Source organism: Ursus maritimus, unplaced genomic scaffold, assembly GCF_017311325.1.
Source record: "Ursus maritimus isolate PB19 unplaced genomic scaffold, ASM1731132v1 scaffold_23, whole genome shotgun sequence".
NCBI lineage: Eukaryota > Metazoa > Chordata > Mammalia > Carnivora > Ursidae > Ursus > Ursus maritimus.
This window is the reverse complement of record NW_024424786.1, coordinates 7542190-7563977: the sequence shown is the minus strand read 5'-3', so window position 1 is coordinate 7563977 and position 21788 is coordinate 7542190. Positions and strand designations below refer to the sequence as shown.

The window sequence follows — 21788 nt, the reverse complement described above, 5'->3', positions numbered from 1 at the left end:
TCTAGGTATTTCGTGGGTGCACGTCTTGTCTCCTCAGTAAGCTTCCCTGGGACAAGGATGATGTACTCTACATGGTTCTTGGTACTTAGTAATAACAGCCAACGTGTATGGCGTCACTGCAGTGCGGTGGGCTCTATTCTAGGTGATTTTCCTGTCCTAACTCATTGTATCCACACAACAAATCTACAAGGTGAAGTATTATCCTCTCCGTCGTTACAGAGAAGGAGGCGGCGGCCCACAGGTTAAGAAACCGCCCAAGTTCACCCACCCAGTAGGTTGGTGGTTTTCCGGACGAACCAAGGCAGTGTGACTGGAAGGCTCGCTCCAACCACCGGAAGCAGGAACACGGGCGTCACAAAGAGTTGGCTGTTACCCAGGGAAGCCTGGCACAGCGTGTGTGCAAGCCAGGGACTCAGTCAGTTGTGGTTTCCCTTGACCTGAAGAAAACCTTGTGATAAAACAATTTGCCATGTGCAGCCCTGGTGCGGGCTTCCTGCTATTGGGATGGCCAGGAGCCACCTCCATCCTTCCTCTCACAAAGGACACGAGGAGATGTGTACTGAAGTGTGACAGTGACAAAGGGATGTTAAAGAGTAAGGAGACACCTTCCACCTCACCAGATGTACAAACAGCAACAACAACAAAAACAAAGAAACAAATTAGAATTAGGTACCCTTTTCACCCATCAAATCAGAAAAGATTTTTTTATTTTTTAATGTTTTTTAGATTGTATTTATTTATTTGTCAGGGAGAGAGAACACAAGCACGGGGCAGGGGGTGGGGCAGAAGGAGAGGGAGAAGCAGACTCTCCACTGAGCAGAGAGCCCGACATGGGGCTCGATCCAGGACCCCGGGATCATGACCTGAGCTGAAGGCAGACACTTAACTGACAGAGCCACCCGGCGGCCCCAGACACGATTTTTTTAAATGATAAAATCCAGTGCTGCCAGATGTGGCGTAGCCCGTGCATTCTCACACTCTGCTAGTAACAGTGCACACGGATTGCGCTTCTCTGGAAGGTTACATTTCGTGAAGTCACCACAAACGCTGAATTAGCGAATACTGAAGCACTGTTCCTAGGGGAAGGACAAGTTAGACTACTGTGAGCCTCTCGCCCCAGCAGTTTTGTCCACCAATCAATACATACCTCGTTTCACCTGTGTTTCTCTTTAAAGACACCCTACTCAATCTACTGTCTATTGTGGACCCATTAACTCCTGAACCCCCAGCCTGCACTGCACCCCGGCCTGAGCAAAGCTTATCGAACACAGGACTTTTCTCCGTAAGGCACATCACAGCCTTCTCGTGCTTAGAAACACTAGCCAGCACTTCCGGACTGTGCTTGAAGGACATGTGGTGCTGTTGTTGTGTTGCTGGCGTCTCTTCTCATCACCAGAAGGCACATTTTCAGTACTACTCACTTCAGTTGAGATCAGTGGAAGATTTGGGGGGGGTGCTTCTCATTTTTGTCTAAAAATGTAAACAAAGTTTTATTGAACTATAACTGACATAGAACATTGTGTTAGTTTCAGGTGTACACGTTTCAAAATTTGTATGCATTGCAAAATGATCACCATCGTATACACCGCAAAATGCGAAGTCAAAGTAACCTCCATCACCACACCTAGTTACAATTTTTTTTCTCTTCATGAGAACTTTCAGGATCTACTCTCTTCGCTACTTTCAAATATACGATACGGTATTCCTAACTGTAGTGTCCATTAAGGTAGTTTTAACACCGAAACTATGACACTTTCTATTTGACAACTATTTCTCTTGTTAATTTTTAAAAAATACATTAGGAAAATGGCATAGAAATGCTTCAACTTTCTGTATTAGTCATTGCTACTTTTCTTCCCATCTAATGCTAGGCTTTTGTAAGGCCCATCCTCGAAGAGCTTTCAGGATAATGGGGATAAAGCTATGGGCACTTTGCAAGCGTGACCCCCTCCAACAGTCCTTGGTTTGTGGAACGCACAAGGTGAGGGGAGTAAAGGCGATGAAGCCGCTGAGATTAGTAGGTCGGATTCACTGGCTCAACAAAACCCTTCGTCTTTAAAACCACTGGAAATAAATGAAGGATTTTAAACTGAGTCAATAATGTGATCATATTTATCCCTTAGAAATATAGTTCAGAAATCACAAAGGAAGGATTAGGGAGAGAAGACTGATGGTTGAGAAATCAATTTTTAATATTTGCATCTTTTTGAAGAACTGCTGTTTCAATATAAGATAGTCTCTGTTCTCTAATTATATTATGTAAAACAGATATAATTTGTTTTTCCTTTCAACCTTTTGACCCCCTTCACCCATTTCTCCCACCCCCACGCTCTGGCAACCACCCCCCTGTTCTCTGTGTCTATGAGCTTGGTTTGGGGGTTGGGTTTTTTTTCAGATTCCACACATAAGGGATCATGTGGCATTTGTCTCCCTCTGTCTGACCTATTCACTTAGCATGGTGCCCTTGAGCGCTGTCCACGTTGTAACAAACGGCAGGATTTCATTTTTTTTTGTGGCTGGATAATATTCTACTTATATGCACACAATTTCTTTATCCACTCGTCCATCAATAAATACTGAGTTTGTTTCCATATCTTGGCTATTGTAAATACTGTTGCAATAAACATCGGGGTCCAAGTATCTTTTTGAGTTGTTTTCATTTTCTTTGAACAAAAAAATACCCGGAAGTGGAATTTCTGCATCATAGGGTAGTTCTGTTTTCATTTTGAGGAACTTCCATACTGTTTTCCGTGGTGGCTGCACCAGTTTGCACTCCGACCAACAGTGCAGGAGGGTTGCCTTTTCTCCACATCCTCGTCAACATTTGTTATCTCTTGTCTTTTTGATTCTACCCATTCTGGCAGGTGTGAGGTGGTATCTGATTTTGGTTTGATTTGCATTTCCCTGGTGATGAGCGATGTTCATCATCTATGTACCTGTTGGCCAATGGTACGTCTTCTTTGGAAAAATGTCTACTCAGATCTTCTGTCCATTTTTTAATAAGATTGTTTTTTTTTCTTTTTGCTATTGAGTTGGAGTTCCTTATTTTTTTTTAATATTAGCCCTTTATCAGATATATGATTTGCAAATATCTTTTCCTATTCAGGAGGTTGATTTTTCATTTCGTTGATTGTTTCCTTTGCTGTGTAGAAGCTTTTTAGTCTGATGCAGTCCCACTGATTTATGTATGCATTCATTGCTTTTGCTTTTGGTGTCAGATTCAAAAAATCTTCACCAAGACCAATGTCAGTGAGCTTACCACCTGCGTTTTCTTCTAAGAGTTTTATGGGTTCAAGTCTTACATTCAGGTCTTTATCCATTTTGAGTTCATTTTTGTGTATGTGGAAGAAAGTGGTCTAGTTTCAATTTTTTGCATGAGGTTGTCCAGTTTTCCCAACACCATTTACTGAAGACACATTTTAAGCAGCAAAATCACCAACAAAAAGCACAAAAATGCAAAAAACAGAGCCCTAAGTAGACTGCAAATGGATACTTGTTTGCAGTGTAACTGAAACAACAAGGCGGAACATCACCTTGTTCCACCTCACTGGGAATACACATGATGGGCAACTGTACCACGCAGGCACCCCAGTTTTTAAAAATTTTTATTTAAATTCAATTTAGTTAACATATCAAGTATTACTAGTTTCAGGGGTAGAATTTAGTGATTCATCAGTTGCATATAACACCCAGTGCTCATAACATCAAGTGCCCTCCTTAAAGCCCATCACCCAGTTACCCTATCCCCCCACCCACCTCCCCTCCAGCAACCCTCAGTTTGTTTCCTAGAGTTAAGAGTCTCTAATGGTTTGCCTCCCTCTCTGTTTTTATCTTATTTTTTTTCCCTCTCTTCTCCTATGTTCATCTGTTTTGTTTCTTAAATTCCACATGAATGAAATCATGTGGTATTTGTCTATCTCTGACTGACTCACTTCACTTAGCATAATACCCTCTAGTTCCATCCACATCATTGCAAATGGCAAGGTTTCATTCTTTTTGATGGCTGAGTAACGCAACCTCTTTGACCTCGGCCTCAGCAACTTCTTGCTAGACACGTCTCCAAAGGCAAGGGAAACAAAAGCAAAAATGAACTACTGGGACTTCATCGGGATAAAAAGCTTTTGCACAGCAAAGGAAACAATCAACACAACTAAAAGGCAACCTACAGAATGGAAGAAGATATTCACAAATGACATATCAGATAAAGGGCTAGTACTCAAAATCTATAAAGAACTTATCAAACTCAACACCCAAAACCCAAAAAATCCAGTCAAGAAACGGGCAGAAGACATGAACAGACATTTCTCCAAAGAAAACAGACAGATGGCCAACAGACACATAAAAAATTGCTCAACATCACTTGGCATCAGGGAAATACAAATCAAAACCACAATGAGACCACCTCACACCTGCCAGAATGGCTAAAATTAACAACTCAGGAAACAACAGATGTTGGTGAGGATGTGGAGAAAGGGGAACTGTCTTATACTGTTGGTAGGAATTCAGGCTGGTGCAGCCACTCTGGAAAACAGTATGGAGGTTCCTCAAAAAGTTAAAAATAGAGCTACCCTACAACCCAGCAATTACACTACTAGGTCTTTATCCAAAGGATACAAACACAGTATTCAAAGGACACCCGCACTCCAGTGTTTATAGCAGCAATGTCCACAAAAGCCAAACTATGGAAAGAGCCCAGATGTCCATCAACAGATGAATGGATAAAGATGAGTTATGCCCATTTTATTGGTGAAGGCACCAAGGCACAGGGAGACTACACTATTTAATTAATGTCAACCAGCTAGAAAGAGATTGAGCTACGATAAATCCCAGATTTTTCTGATTCTATAGCTTCTATGCCAATGCTTCTCAAGGTACCTGGTGGGGAGGGGCCAGTTGGGTGATAATAGAAAAATGAAATGGGAAAAAAATTATAAAATACCATATGTGCTTCGATGTCATGACAATATCAAAGTTTTTAAACAATTTAAACAATATCAAAGTTTTTAAACATTTTAAAATAAAACAAAGTTTTAATATCTCACACAGCTGGTAAAAACGCTTTGGTCCAGACAGGACTCTTGACTAGCTCTGCGCTACACCAAAAGAATTGGATATTCCTGACTTTCCAGGTGATCTGGGGACTGGGGTTGAGGCTCCATGAGAAAAGTTCACAATCTCTTTCACCTGCACGGAACTTGATAATTTCACCAATCAACTTTCAGTCATTTGACCCCTTTCACGTCTGGGAGGCAGGATGTAGGTTTTCTGCCCCCCCCCCCATCTTCAGATAAGAAAACCTGCTTTTCCCTCTGGCCAGGACACTGCTTCCCTGGGTTCCTCACCAGCTTGACTCGTCAGTAGCCTTGGGGTCTCTGCTCAGTATCACTTCCTCAGAACGGCCCTCCGCAACACCTCGTCTAGATAGCACCTCTGACCCTTCCAGTCACCATGCCCTGTTTCACTCCATCACCATCGAAAGTTGTCTCTTTGTCTATTTGTTTACCAGTTTCTCTCTTCTCTTTTATAAGACAAAATCCAGAAGGGCACAAACCTCTCAGTTCATCGGGTTTCTCCCCGGTACCTGGCAGAGTTAGGCTCCCTGAGGGATTTGTTGAATGAATGCAATAAGAACACAGAACCACAGAGTGGTAAAATATAGCTTACCTAAGGTCAAAATCAAGTAAGTGCAGGAGCTGGAAACCAAATCCACTCAGTAATTTCCCAGATGAGATTTATGTGTCTCCTTCTCAGAGTCAGGCATCAGGCAGGGCCCTGGGGGGCTGCTGGTGGGTGAGAGAGTTCAGCTCCCTGTCCTGCTGGGGGCTTACAGACCCAGCGCCAAACCTAGGGGCCTCCTCTCTGCCTTTCTGACCCTTCTGGTTTCTTTCATTTGTAGGTACTCTTTTGCCTATGATGAACACTTTCTCACAAACAATTGTGTTATCTTGTAAGCAGGGATTATTACTACATCTCCTTTCAGGGTTGCTAGTTAAAATACAGTTATATTTGAATTGCAAATGAACCATGAGCAATTCTTTAGGATAAGTGTGTCCCATGCAATACTCAGGACATACTTACACTAAGAAATTACTCATCGTTATCTGAAATTCAAGTTTAACTAGATGCTCTGGGTTTTTCCTTTCTTTTTTTCTTCTCAGTCTGGTAATGCTACACATTTGCAGACAAGGAGACTGGGGCTCAGTGCGAGCACACTGACTTATAAGGCTTGCCCCTAGGGCACACAACCAGTGGGAGGGCCACCACCAGCCTATCCAAAATCAGCTCACTCCTCATTCTCTCTCAAAGACCCTGTGCTTCTGTGCCCAAGCCAATGCCCGTTGTCTAAATCCACATACTCCGAGAATCCTCTTGCAGTTGAGGAAAAAAAAGCCTCCAGCAAAAAAGCAGCTTTCATGACTATATTTGATTATTTTTACTAAATCTTTTCTGATTATAGAAACGCATACCTGTAGGGGCGCCTGGGTGGCACAGCGGTTAAGCGTCTGCCTTCGGCTCAGGGCGTGATCCCGGCGTTATGGGATCGAGCCCCACATCAGGCTCTTCCACTATGAACCTGCTTCTTCCTCTCCCACTCCCCCTGCTTGTGTTCCCTCTCTCGCTGGCTGTCTCTATCTCTGTCGCATAAATAAATAAAATCTTTAAAAAAAAAAAAAAAAAAGAAACACATACCTGCAATACATTCACACAGTGGAACACTACACCACAGTGAAAAAGAGCAGGTTTCTGCTACACTCAACAAGCACATCAGTGAGTTTTGGGGTATTTGTACACATTGTCTTAAATAATATTGAACAAGAGTCCAGATACAAGAGGAAATCCTGTATAACTCCATATATATGAAGTTCCAAAATAGGAAAAACCAACCTATGGGGACAGAATAATGATTCCTGGGGGGGAGGGATACAGGGTGACTAGGAAGGGACACGAGGGAATTTGGGGGATTTTGGTAATGTATATCTTAATCTTGGTGAAGGTTACACACATGTATAAATATATAAATCCAAGGTATTCGGTTGAGATTTGCACACTTTTCCATTTGTAGGTTATATGTCAATGAAAAACTAAAAACATAATAATAATACATGCTCACTGTTAAAAATGAATAAAGTACAGACAAATCTAAGAGAAAAAAAGTGTGTATTCTCACCACTGGGAGATGGCACAAGCAACATCTTGAAGGGTATCCTTCCAGATATTTTCCCAGCAGCATTAACTTTTTATGAGCATTTCCTACGAAAGGATTTCAGGAGCTAATATCAATCAGTAGAGATGCTAATTTATTTAGGAGTCTAAATTTCTGGACAAGTCTTTCACTTACCCAGAAAGCCCTGACACAACTAGATTTAATTTGACCATTTTTAGAAGAGCATGGAACAATTAACATCAAATAAATGGAATTAAAATCAAATTGAACACAGTCTTTCAATGATATGACTTAGAATTTGATTTTAAGTACAGTAATGAATATAAAATGAAAGCGTGAAGGCTGAAAAGAGCTCCGGGGGCCTCCTGGGACCCGGAGTGCCACCTGCTGGTCATGGTCTGCAATGACATCCCACCACCGTCTCGGGTAAAATCATGGCCTCCCTACTTACAAGCCCATTTGATACCCCCTTTCCTTGTATAAGTTTGTATCTCCCCCAAGAGTTTCCCAGAAATCTTTGCTTCTCTGATGTACTTTACAGTTCCTAGCACAGAGGAGTAAGTTAATAAATATTTGTTAAAGAATGAATGAAAGGATGGATGAATGGACAGACACACGAAAGGACCGAAGGGTATTCTTCTGCATCACTATGAAACAAGGGAGTAATCTCTGCCCTACCCATCTCTTTGTTTTGCTTTGTTTTTAATAAAAATGATTATTTGATATACATATATATGAATACGTAGTGAAATGATTACTACTCAAACTGATTAGCGTATCTCTTCACACAGTTACCTTTCAGTGATGAGAGCACCTGCAGTCTACTCTCAGCATATTTCCAGTATTGAAGAGTCTCACTAAGAATAGCCACCATGCTGTACATTAGGTATCTAGACCAGTCATCCTGCATTACTGCAACTTTGTGCTCTTTGACCGTTTCCCCCACCTCCTGGCCCTCGTGACCCGCGGTTCTACGATGCTGCTTCTATATATCTGACTTCTTTAGATTTCACGTTTAAGTGACAGCATTCAGGGTTGTTGTTGTTTTTTTTCCTTCTTCATGGGCTTTTTTGGGAAAGTGGATAACCATTGGGGGAGACCAGATGAATGTGAGGGATTATTATGACAACCCAGCGGCAGGGGGTGGAGGAGTCAAATGGTGACCAGGGTGAGCAGTGAGGCTACAGAAACAGGTACTGCGTTAACAACAGGAAACAAATACATGTGAAATGTCTTGAGTCAGACACTTAATAGACATCCGACAGATGTCAGCTCTTTGCCCTTTCCTCTTCCTCCTTGGCAGGCCAGCTCACAAATCCTTTCCGCAGGACCTGGCAAGCTAAGGACGGAGATTTGTCCTCTTCTGGGCTCACTCAGAGGTGAGGTGATGGTGGTTTGTCTGGTAGCAGTTGTGAAACAGGCCAGGGTTCTGCGCCTGCGGGTGTGAGCTGGCCCGTCAAAGCCCTCCTGAGTTAGGACAGGCAGTTTCTGAGATCGCTGTCGGGCTGTCTGATAGCGAGGTGCCCATCCGAGAGTGTCTACTGGTGACAGCACTTGACAAGCGTCACGCTGGTCCTGCTTTTAGACGCTGCACAGTAGGGCTCTGGCCTGCATAAAGGCGGTGTGGTCAGCGGAAAGAGTGTGGACAAGGGGTCAGAAGGCTGGGCTCTGCCACTCGCTAGCTGGGTGACCTTGAGCATGTCGGCTTGCCCTTGCCAGTATACAAACCGTCTCATTAGGACAGTGTAATGAGATCATGCCTGGGAAAACACTATGTAAACTAAAGCACTGGATCTAGGTTAAAGCGTGGCTGTTAATAAAACCCCACATGGTCACTATACCCGAGAAGTGCCCTGAGTGAGCTCAGAAACTACGGGGAGCGCCGCCTGCATTGGTCTGGATCCAGCTTCACCTTATGGAATCCAATCCCATTTTAGCAGTTACATCACCATCTTAATCACGTGGAGCTTATGGCCCACCAAGACCTACCCCCTGCTGGCTTCTTAAAATCTGGGCTTCGCCCCATATACCACTCTTTGTTTGGGCAATCGACCTTTTGAAACTACATGGAGACTTTGTATTACATTTGCACCAGGTAAATTTAATCTCACTGCTCTGGCCCATCTCTACAGGCTAGTAAAATGTTTTTCATAGTCCTTTGGCACTTCCATACGTTCTCTCTCCCTGCCAACTTGATGAGAGCCGCACGTTTCAACAGTGTACAATCCATGCATTCGTTCATTCAATATACATTTACTGAGCACCTACTGTTGCCTAGACACAGTGACGGGGGTCGGGAGATAGAGAGGGTCTATCTGATAGAGGGTGGCAGGTGCCAGGGTAGTGGTCACAGTGCCGTGGCCACTGGGGGCTCAGAGAGCAGGGGCATTCCCAGTGCTCCCAGCTGCAGTGGGAAGGTTTCCAAGTTCAGAAGATTTGACAGTGGTCAGTGGCCGTTCTCCTCTTCTTTCTGAGCGCACCCCTGGACTCTGCTTTCCAGCCCTGATGATTCTCGGTGGTTCCATAGGAATGACCAGGTTTTTCTTCCTGGGCAGGTGAGGACAGGAAGTCCGCTGTGACAAGCCTCTCATGATTTTCTCTGCCTTCCAAGCAAAGAAACTGCAGGTAGCAATAGCTAGCCTCCTCTTACCTTTCTAGCCTCACCCCATCCTCATCCCCGGGCCAGTGCACACGCTCATTCTGCAAACATTGGCAGATTTCCTGCTCTGGACCAACACTGTGTTGGGCTCCACTGTGTTCTCTTAAATCCTCTCTGAGTTCGGAATCTCCACAATGGGGAGCAGGGCAATCCTTCTCCACTGGGGGACCCTCTTCCCTAGTCCTTTCACCCCAGCCAAAATGAAGATCTGAGCCTCTGCCTCCCTACACCCCAGGCTTAGCACTCCCAGGCAGGATGTAAAGGTGCTGAGGGAGGGAGGAAAGTGTGAGGTGTCAAGGCACACCTTGTCCTCTTGGTGCCTTCCTTAGCAGAGTGCTGTGATGAGGAAAACCCGAACTCTGAGTGAAGAGACACAGACTTGAGTCCCAGAACGGCCACCAGCCAATGCTGTGACTTTAAATACAGCCTGGAGAGCCAGATCCGTAGACCAGATCTCCAGATCTCAGAGTCCCCACTCAGCTCTAATAGTCTGACCCTTTCTATGCGAATCCCTAATGCCTGGGCGGATCTTCCACTCTTTTCTGGGCTAGCTTTATAGAAGAATAAAAAATCTTATAAAAAGAGGCAGAAGGAAGGGAAAGGAGGTTAGCCCACCTTCCTTACAATGAAACACGCGCCGGCAAGAAGCAGCCCAGAGCTGAAAAACAATTGCTAAGGGCTATAACTTCAGAATATCCTAAGATTCTTCCTTGCCAGAAACTTGACTTCTTGTAGGCCTGGCCTAATCTTGTCCAGACTCAAGTTCCATGCTAATTGTCAAGACTGGCTTGAATTATTCATGGCATTTCTACACTGGAATGGCTCGGGGGGATATCCTTTGCAGAAGTATTCATCCTTTCGCGCCTTCAGGACTCCTCAGGACTGAGCTAGCTGGATAGGAGTCCCTTCGCTTTCTTGGGCCTTGTTTCAGCACCTGTAAGCAAGGAAGGCACTTTCTCCTAGCTCTCGAAGGCCTTTGGTTCGGTCGTGGCAGGTGCCTCAGCCCACGATTCCACATGCAGCTCCCAACAGGCAGCGAACCATAGACACACACACACACACACATACACACACACACACACGTACACAAAAAGGATGCCATCTGACAATTAAATGCAAAGGGAATTATGCAATTAGCCAAGGACACTGATCACACAACATGTGAGTCTAATTCAGCACATGCAAATATTCACTAAATTAGATAAATATGGGTTTGCACTCACTCTGGTACACAGATTGAGTTGTAAAGTTAAGGAAAATATAGAAGTTGATGATGAGACAGGAGTGATAAACATAGGGTAAGTGCACTAGGCCCATCAGGGTTATTAACCAAGTAATCATCTCACGCCTAAGGTGGAGTGTTCGAGGAGCCCCAGGCCCGTAGTCTGACAACTGTGTAATCAAGTTACCACGTTTCCTAGAACATGAAACACATCCTTCATTTTTACATAGCACTTGTCACCCGGGGAACTCCAGCACCTGGGACTGGTTCTATTGGCTCGCCAACTGGCCCAATGCACTTTGCTGAGGTGGGCAAGGCTTCGTGTACTGTCATAGAAAAGGAAGCCTGGATCCTAACCGTCCTCAGATCTCCTGAACCTGTCACATATGATAAATCTTTAAGTCTGTGAAGTAACTCCTAGATGAGTGAACCTGTCAGGGTCAGGACCGTTCATGGAGCGGTAGCCATCGTGAGAGCCGAGGTTCTGGAGACAGACTGCGTGAATTTGAATCCTGGGTCTATCATTAATTCTTTGACAAGTCAGTTCAGCTCATTGGGCCCTGGCTTCCTCATCTCTGTCATGGGGACAATAGTATCACCTATCTTTTGGGGTAGATACAAGGATTAAAGGAATTATTATTACCTGTAAAAGTACTAGCAACACTATCTAACACACAGTAAACACCCAAAAAGTGGCTTATTTCTTCCCATTTAGTTTCCCCTCTTCATTAGTTCATTCATTCAGCCAAGTAAGGGCCCACTATGTACAAGGCACCATGCTAAGACAATGACCATGGGGGGGATGCACGCACGCATCCCACAGTCACATTGGCATTAGGGAGGAAGTGTTACGTGTGACATGTACTATTTAAGTGTTTACAAAATGCTCCGGGGGCAACCTTCCGGCAAGGCAACCGGAGAAGGCTTCATTGAAGACAGGCCAGGATGAGATTTTTAACAGAGGGGAGACTGAGTAGAAAGACATGCAACATTCTAGGCCGAGGGTACAGCACATGCAAAGATGCCAAGTCAGAAGATTCACGGCAGGGGCGTCTGGGTGGCGCAGTCAGTTGGTTGTCTGACTGTCGGTTTCGGCTCTGGTCATGATCTCAGGGCCATGGGATGGAGCCTTGCACCGGCTCTGCACTCAGCATGGAGTCTCCTTGGGATTCTCTCTCCCTCTGCCTCTGCCCATCCTGCTCTCTCTCTCTCTCTCCAAAATAAATAAATACATTTAAAAAAAAAAAAGATAACATTAAAAAAAAAAAGATCCAAGGCAACATCAAGTTATTGCCAGAAGTGATGGGTAAGGCCAGAAAGCAGCTTTGAGGTCATTTGTGGCTGGAGGTGGGAAGTAGAGGGGTGGTTCTCGATTTCAAGCCCTGAGTATTAACTTTATCCTATGAGCCATGGAAAGTCCCTGGAACATTTTAAATGACACATTTTAGGACAAAGCAGTGTTCAAGGAAGATGATTCTGGCAGGTGAGCCAGAAAGGATGGAAGAGAAAAAGCCTGGTGAGAATGTGAGCTAGGAGGCTACTGCAACCGTCCAAGCATGCAGTAACAGGGTAAGAATGAAAAGAAATGCCAGGGACATTGGGAAAGGAAAATGACAGGACTCGGTGACCAAGAGGCTGTGCAGAGCAAGGATAAGGAGGAGGAGGAGATGACCGTACAGTTTTGAATGTGAGTTGCGTGGACAGAAAAGGAGGCTTGCTGGTCCTTGAAAGACTCCGATTCCCAGTTGCCTAGAGCAGAAGTTCCGAACATGGGCTTAAGAGTGGAAGAGTTGGGGATACCTGCTATGCCATTTGCTAGCTGTATTACCCTCAGCCAGTTTTAACCTCCCAGAGCTTTTCTCATTTTCAAAATAGGGATAAAAACAACATACTTCTCATGGATGTGAAGACTAACTAAGAGAATAATGTGATGAAACCGTAAAGCACCCGCAAAGTTCCCGCCCAAAGAGAGCGCGGAGTAAATGCCGAACGAAAGACTGCCAGGGCCCCCAAAGAGAGGATACAAAAATATTGAATAATACTCTGCACTCAAATTCTGCTGAGCAAATATTCACGTTATGATTATTCAGAAGCTCTTGCCAGATCTTGCAGAAGCACCGCCGTCACGACATCCTGTCACTGTGTTAGAACCCCGGAAAAGCACCGGTTAAAAAGAAACCAGCTCCACGTATGGCTTTGGGGCCAGAAGGAGAAAGAGCAGTGAGGAATAATGCCTGCTAAATGGAATTGGACCCTGAATTTGGATACATTCCTCCTATATTCTCCTCCAGGACCCCATCGTTTTCTTTCTCGCGCCTCTCAGGCAACACCAGCTTCCACATACCTTTCCTGATTTCCTGTGACAAACGGGAAGATGATCCCAGGGGCTGCTGATCAGTCAGCTGGGGTGTGTGAACTTCAAAGGCCTATTGACACAGCTGCAGGGCCCTGGGCCAGGGGCCAGGGGGGCAGGACTGTCTGAAATGCCGGAGCCATACCTCGAGAGCAGCAAAACGGCAAAGGGACCAATAAACCATCCCGGGTCTTGGAGGGAGTGCTGTTATTTAGGCAACAAAAATTCAGCATGCCAAAGCAAAGTGGTTCTATCAAATGAGCGCCCGGAGTTTGGAAATTACAGGCCTAAATCTTGGTCTGATCCATTTTCTGTCACTGCAGAGCTCTGCGCACAGCTGATGTCTTATTGCAGGCAAAGCTGCCCTTCAGCCAAACTACTCTGAAGTTTTCAAAAATACCCAGACCCCTCTGAGACAATCCTGTAAGGGCCCAAAAAACCAAAAACACAGCAAGCTATGAAGCAGGCTGTCAGTCTGTCTGTCAGTCTGTCAGACTTCAAAGCCTGTGCCTCTTCCAGTTTCCAAGGTGAACTCAGCAATAGCATTGAATCATACCATGTTGGAAGATTCCAGTAAGCAAGTCTGCTCCCCCCGTATCACAGGGGAGATGACTACAGCCCAGGAGTTGGGTGACGTGTCTACGATCACACAGCACGTGACAGTTCCTATGGTGGAAATCAATAAGCTAGCAAGATACTGGATTATCTTAAAGAGACGATTTCCTTATAATCAAATAACAATTAATCTTTTCAAACTTTTTTTTTTTTTTTACATTTGTTGCCTCAGTTGGTCCCACACCATCAATGAAGTCTTTACGGTCACTGACATTGCCAGCCCCTTTCACAGAAAAGGAATCTGAGGTTCAGAGAGGTCCATGGCTTGCCCTAGGTCACAGAGCTAGCAGGTACCACAGCCAGGGCAAGAACCAGAGTCTTTGGGTTCTAAGCCAGTGGGCCAGGATTAACCAAATCCAATTCTGTGTCCCAGGCCGTGCTTAGAGCAGATAAGATGTGTCTGTGCTGGGAGGTACAGAGATACAGAACAGCAGAGAGCAGGAAAGGCAATATGTCCTAGTAGAGCCAACAAACTAGACAAGAAACCTTAAATTATGACGCACTTACTAACTCTACTAAGAGATAAGAGTATGTTATCTTAGAGTATGTTTTCTTGTCCACTATATCTTTCTCAAGCATTTCTATAAATTAAATCCAAAAAAAAAAAAAAAAGAGCTAAAGCAGACCGCTGCTTGTGGGTTTCTAAAGACCTGCCCCCACAGCTGAGCTCTGAGCACAGCTGCCCTGTAGCCAGGGACGGAGGGAGACAGCAGGAGGGGGCAGAGAAGGCAGAGCCAGGTGGTCAGGAGGAATGATTTCCTGGCCAGTCTGCCTCCTGGGAATCTCTTTCCCCAGAGTGATTGCAACCAGAAAATATAAAAACAAAAATGAACGTGGATTTGTCTGGATTATAATAACGTATATCACTTAGTACTTACCCAAATGTGCAGAAGTTGTGCTCAGTCCTTTATGTCCATTATCCCATCTCACCCGACCACAACCCTTCAAGCTGGGTATTTTGATCCCTATTTCGGTGAGGGGAATGTGGGGCTCAGAGAGGTTAAGTAATTTACCTAGGGTCACACAGATGTCATGATGAGGTGACTTTGAATCAAGGTCCATTTCCCTCCAAAGTCCTGACTTGTATCCACATCCTGTCCTCATTCCAAGAAGATAACGGACTAGAGGATGCCTCTCCCTTCTCCAAACCCTGAGTTTCCCTCGGAGGTGGCCATCTAGGATATGACACAGATAGGACATTTTCACAGTGACGCCAAAATAACGGGCATCTAAAAATTTTGGTTAACCAGTATCTTTCCCTTTTTTAATAAAAAAAAAGTGTCATTTTGCATTATTCAAAGCAGCTTAAAAACAATTCCAGATTCTTATTTCAAAGATTGAATTTGGAATGAAGCTTAGTGCTATTTAAAAAGCACATGTAAAACTATCCGTTTTGTGGGCAGATTCAAATGCAATTACTGCAACCGATTTCCATACTGAAAAATACTGTGAGTTTTTATCGAGCATTTGCAGTAAAAGCTGAGAGGGGAGCTATCTACTTCTTTTCGGAAGATCCTAAGTGTTTTGCCGACAAAATGAATCATGTATGTCCGAGTCAGTCTCTGTACTGTATGAGAAAGCAGCACAGTGAGCCGCTGAATTCTACCAAATTCTATCTGGGTGTTGTGGGATATATTAGGTCAGACCAGATCTGGAAACCAGGAGTTTAAGGGGAATTCACAAGTGCCAAGGTGGGAGAAGACAGACACCTGCTAAAGGAAGCAGTGGGACGCTGGAGGGCTCGGTGACTGCCTGTAACCCTGTGGGGCGATGCCCCCCAAGCCTGCCTTGGCTGATCAGGAGCCTGCCCTGTCTTCCGGGCTCCCCACTCCAAGACACAACTGAGAGCCGGCCAAGGTTTACCTAACTCACTTAAGCTGACTTCAGTGATCACTCCGAGAGAAACCAGGCCTCCTCCAGGGACTCTGAAGCAGCAGTTTGACAGGCTCGGAAAAGCAAACAACTTCTCCGAATGAAGGCCATGTCCCTGGAAAAGAAAACGAGAAAGAAGAGTGGTGAGTGAAAAGCTGGCCTTGTTGCTATGACCTGAGGGCAGCTGCTGTGCCTGTGGCAGGTGCCCAGCAGTCCCCGGGCTCAGAGCAAGTGACCCATACATGTGGCTGAAAGGGGGAAAGAACAGAACATGGGTTCCTAGGGATGAAAAACACCTACAGAAAGCTAACCAAATAAGTTAGTACAATAGAGGAGGAACATAGAAAAAAGTCACGTTTGCTAAATTGGGGAGTAGCAGAGAGGTCTCGCGGTTACAGGAGAAAAACAAAATAATAGTAATAATAATAGTAGTTAACATTTGTGTCAGACAATGTTCTACTGCTTGACTGTAAATTCCAAAAGGACAAGGACTTTGCCTCTTTCACTCACCTGTATACACAGAGCACCTAACTCAGGGCTTGGGAGCATAGTGGGCATTCAGGATACTATGCGTTAGTAAATGAATAGAGAAAACAGAGTCACAAGTATGGGAGGGGGGTGGAAATAGTGTTTAGCTAAAGTAAAAAAAAAGTTTTGAAGGGTGATAATTATGAGTTCATTTTCTTCAACACTGAGAACCAAGTAGGTGTTGGGCATTGAACTTGGCCCTGATGATAAAGAGGTTAAAAGACAGGGTATCTCCTGGTCTTGGGGAGATGGCACGTAAAACTAGGGCCTTATTCAATGAACCAACATTTATCAAGCCCCTGCTCTGGGCCAGGCACCTAGCTGGGCACCGGGGGGAGAGAGAGATAAGGAAGTCCCTCTCTCTGTCCTCCAGGAGCTCACAGTGGTGTAGGAGGGGTGTCTGTAAGAGATGTGGGTGTGCAAGGCTGTGATGGAGACAGGAGGTGAGGAATCTGCCTTCTGAAGGAGATCAGAACGGCTACCCTTCATTACCAGACTTCAAACAAAGGGTAATAATCACTGATCAGGGAGGTGATAGGATTCCTCCTTTGATTGGGACTTTTTCATGTAATAAATTCCTGGTCCCCACTCCCAGGAATCTGTAGATATACTTTTCTTTTTGGTATATATACATTTTTAATGTTCTAGAACCTGGAAAAAAATGGGTTCTTCCCATCTACAAAGAAGCACTAAGACTACATGATCCTCAGCTCTGTGACAATTTTAACATCACATGCTACAGTAATACAACGAGGACAGAACTCAGACTCCAATTCTATAAAAGGTCCTCGGGATTTTGTGTTCAATTATCCCCAAAGCATTTAAAAAATTTAGATGTGCTAATTGCTCGATATATGGCAGCAACTGTTGCTGTTGCAGCTGAGTCCGGGGCTGCAAATACCCACCCAGGGCACATCCGTTGAGTGAGGTTTCCCAAAGGAAGTCCGGAAGAGCTGAAGGGGACTTCTTACCCAGCTGCCTGCCATTGCCAGCAGGCTCCGACCCCATCTAGCTCCATGGTGGGCACAAGCCAGCTCCAGCTCTGGGCTGTCCCATCTCCTGGGTCCCTTCTACCTGCCCACTTAAACCCTGCCCAGATTGGACCCGGCACAATCCATGTGGGGGCAGAGTAACTAACTAGTTAAAAGAACCCGGGAGGACTGAGATCTGATCGGGAGCAGCTGCGATCTAACCCAGCACATGGGGATTTGTGCCATTTAAAGCTCTTGACAGCTGTTTTGTGGTGGCCGTGGCAACTCCCTATGCTGCCGAAAAAAGCACCACCCCGCCTTGTCCCACTGGGTCGAACTTGGGAAGTGGGGCAGCAAGATGAAAAAGGTCTAGGAGCGCAGGAGCTAGAGCACCTCCCTCTCTCCCCTGGACCCGCCTGGTTGGAGGCAGGGAGCTGCTCTTTTCATACCTGGCCACCCGTGTGTGGCTCTGGTGATGATGAAAAAGCAGGATTCCCAAATCCCGAACCTGTCCTTTGAATCTAGACACCTCAGATGACACTCGTCTTTTCCCCTTACTTCTTTTCTCCTTTTTTTCGTGCTTAACGTATTACACAACACCTCACCCTCCAAGTTGTGCAAACCATATGCGGAGAGTTGAAAAACTGGTCTAACTTCAGTGAGACACAGATTACCCAACATGGTGAACGAAAGACCCAAAAAAAAGGAACGAATGAATATTCCCTTGGATTTTATAACTAGTAAATGGAAAACATGTTGGATGGGAAAGTAACAAAAAGAGATTTCAAACTTGTCCCCTCCTCCTTCCTTCTCGGCTATGTAGTGAACATGAAAGTTTTCAGTAGTCTTACAGCTTCCCTTTATATCCGTGCTGAATTTCACATCAACACACGAGACAGTGTCGCATGGAAATGCTTCGGCTTGCTTTTTCATTACTTTTCCATAAAAGATCTGTTACGACTTTAAAATTAGTACATTTCGCTCTTAGTAGAGCTACTTTTCATCAGCCAGTGACTTGGATTTAAATTTCACATGCTTCAATAAGATGTGACAGTTGTCATTCAAATAAGCATTACTATATCCCACTTTTCCTATTATTGGGTTATGCTGGAGTATGGGGAGGGGTAGATGCTTAAAGACGTCTCCGGTGTCACCAGCATTGTTTTCGTAGGAACTTCCAGAGGCAACGAAACTGGGTATATGAACTGGGAGCAGGTAGACCTGGATTCCAATTCTGACTCTATAGCTAACTTGGCCATCATTAACCCTTTTGCACCTCAGTTTTCCTCTCTATAAAGTGGGACACAACTACCCTGTGAAGTAGGTGAGGGCTGCCACAGCCCAGCGAAGAACACAGCTTTCAGTGGAAAGCCCTTAGGAGTAAACAGATTCCGCTTCCAATTCCAGCCCTGCCACTTAGGGACCATGACTGTAACAAACTATAGAAATGATCCCTGAAAGTACAGTCTTAGGGACCGTGACTGTAAAACGCTCTGCTTCACTTTCCTAGCCCGTGGTGAACACCTGTGCTGAGGATTAAATGAGATGCCATCTGTGCAGTGTCACCAGAGGTGGCTGCTCCTTGCACTGTTTGCCTTGCAGGTCCTTGGCACTCAGACCTCTGGGGCATCAAATGGCCATGTAGATCAGATGTGAATCCGCTAGCTGCCGCCTCTGAACACAGGGGAGCGGGAGCACTACTATAAGCGCTTGGTATGGGGGGCAGGGGGACAACAATCCGGGAAATTGATAGTGGCTGCAGCAGAAACACCATCTGCCCCCCTTCTGCAGCATGTTTAAGCACACCTTGTTCCAGAAAAGGTGTGCCCGGGCTCAAGAACAACCCCCCGCTTAGTGCCGTCCGTGGTGAGACCTCTGCCCAATGACCTTCGCTTTAGTTTAAATCTGAGACGTTCTGCACAGCCTCCCAAAATGTGGACTTTCAGGCAGAAGTGCCCTCTGAGCAACACTTCCCTTTGGTCAATGTGGCCAGTGCCCCCCCCCCCGCCCCCGGCTGGCGGCGAGGGAGGACAGGGGCACCACAGCCCCTGCGCACCCCAGGGTCGCAATCCGCGGGCAGAAAAGACCACCGTTCGCACCCCGGACGCCCCGGCCCTATGGGCGGTGGGGGCAGCACCGCGACCCCAGCCTCTATATCACAACATCCCCGCCCTTATACTGCGTTCGGGAATATGAGAATGGCCCGCTCTGCAAGGCAGCCCTGGTGATTCACGGACACATGAGTGGGCATGGGAGATCGTGGACCTGGGCCTTGCTGGAGCTTAGAGACGCGAGACGACAAAAGAGGGGGAAGAGCTCAAACCAAACCGTCGGGAGATGGGCGCCCTGATCTAGGCGCGGTTGGGCAATACAAGCCGTACCGCAACTCCAGCACAGGTCCCCAGAAAAGGGGAAACGCTTGAAGGCAGAGAACCGCGGGGCAAGCCAACACGGGAGCACACAATCCCAGCACAGGCAAGGCAGCTCTGCCGCCCCGGGCCTCGGTTTCCCTGTCTGCTAAACGAGGGCTTTGGACTAGAGCGNNNNGATCCTGCTATTAATCTAGAACTCAAGAATATCCCATGCTGAAGCTGTCCGAGGCTCGGAAACCGGAAAACGAGGGGAAAGCGAGGGAAGAAGACAAGGGAGGGGAAAGGGAGGAGCGGGTGGGAGACCACGAGAGGGAAGACGGCGGACGCCCGGAACAGGCTTGGCGGGTTTTCAACCTTACTACTCCTCCTCCTACACCTGAGTTCTCCCATCTCGGCCGAGACCCCACGCCCATAGAGTTTTGGCACCAGTTGGTCAAGCTTCTCCCTCTACACACCAGTTTCTAGAAGCCATGGGGCAGGTGGTGGGCAGCACAATAATACATGCCAGAGATGGAAGGGGGAATGGTCCCGGCTGGGGTCCGGAGGGCAGGTGAGTGGATCCGGAGCTGGACAGGGAGTGGGGCTGCTAGACCGGGAATCGCAGAGCGCCCGCCGTCTCAGCCCTCATGCTCCGGGAAAGCCAAACTTCATTCCCCAACTTTAGCAAGGGGAGGGGGTATTGGGAAAAAAAAAAAAAAAAAGGAAAAAAAAAAGTTGCTGAACTTTTCCCCCAACTCTTCGTGGAGGCGGGACCGGAGGGCGGTGCCTACACCCTGATTCGCCGCCGGCTCCTGTCTGGAGGCTCCGATTGGCGCGCGGGGTCCGGGGCCGGGAAGAGCGGGCGTGGGGGAGGGGAGCGGCCCTCCCAGCCCGCGGGATCTGCTCGCGCCGGGAGCGGGTTAATTTCAAATCGGGGGCTTGACTGCTCCTGGACGGTCACGCTCCCTCTGCCCGCCCGCCGGCCCGCCAGTGCCGGTCCCGGCGTTTCCCTCCGCGGCACCCACCTCGGCGCGGCGTGAGGACCGACTGACGGCCCGACACGCGGGCTCCCGGACCTGAGCGGGGAAGGGGCGCCGAGGAGTCCCCGCTCAGCCCCGCCGGCTCCAACCGTGAGGTGAACTGACAGGTCAGCGGGACGCAGAGGGATGCGGCGCCCAGTCGGCCCGGCACCGGGAGAGGGATCGTGAGGGTAGCGGCAGAGACGGCCGTTTCCCGCCTCTCGCTCCGCCGGGGGCCGTGGAGGGAGGAGCTGAGCTCCCGCGCAGAGGGGAGGGGGCGAGCGAGGGGGAGGGGCGGGGATACCGTGGTTCCGGGCGCGGGTTTGCCCGCGCTCAAGCCCCGCGCAGCTAAGGGGCGGTGCCGGCCACGGTCCGGCTTTCCGCGCCAAATTTTTAAATCGAAGGCGGAAGGTCCGGACCCGCCCCTGGCGCCGCTAACCAATCGCAGGCCCGCGTCCAGCTCTCTGATTGGTTAGGAATCGTTGCCCTGGGAACCGCGAAGATGCTGTCCGGGAACTGCAGGGCTGGTGGCGCGCGGACTGGGCCCGGGGGGAGGGGTAGCTGGCCGAGCCGAGGGGGAAGTGCGCGAGGCGCGGAGCGGGTGGCGGCAGGGGGACTGTACCTGGTTGCTTTACTCAACAAATGCAGCCTCCTTGGTGAGATCCAACATCGTGGCGTGAACCGGCCACCAGAATTGAGAGTACACAGCGCTTTGCATCTTTAAGGATGTCTTAAAAAAAGGAAAAGTCTTAATCATAAGGCGCTCTTTAAATACCCAGAGTACTTTTGGAGCTTAAGAACTGAATTTGGAAGTTTCCTATCAAGCTATTTCCCAAGACTTTACTGCTGACCCTGTGCACGTGTGTGTCAGGGGAAAAATTCAGGCATCTAGATGCAGACTTTTGTCGAGATGCTTGGGGTCGCGTCTGCTCAGCTGGAACCAGGGCTGGGGCGCTGAGTCCCGCGCCCTGACCTGTGAACAGGTGGGTGCTTGTGCTTACTACGGTCCATTTGGTGGGGTCCGGAGAATGGC

General features: G+C 47.1%; 1 long non-coding RNA gene across 4 annotated transcripts; it reads right to left on the bottom strand.

Moving 5' to 3' along the window:
- Positions 1 to 835: 835 nt before the first annotated feature.
- On the bottom strand, positions 836 to 21018 carry LOC103659392. 4 transcript variants are annotated; one of them, XR_005837071.1, is made up of 4 exons: positions 20762 to 21018; positions 15878 to 16001; positions 15028 to 15189; positions 836 to 1470 (listed from the first exon to the last, which is right to left on the bottom strand). It is a non-coding gene; the product is annotated as an uncharacterized LOC103659392 (long non-coding RNA). The 4 variants fall into 4 exon arrangements; XR_005837070.1 differs by having other exon boundaries at positions 15887 to 16001; positions 20762 to 21012; XR_567477.2 differs by lacking the exon at positions 20762 to 21018 and adding an exon at positions 20213 to 20464.
- Between the last annotated feature and the right edge of the window lie 770 nt (positions 21019 to 21788).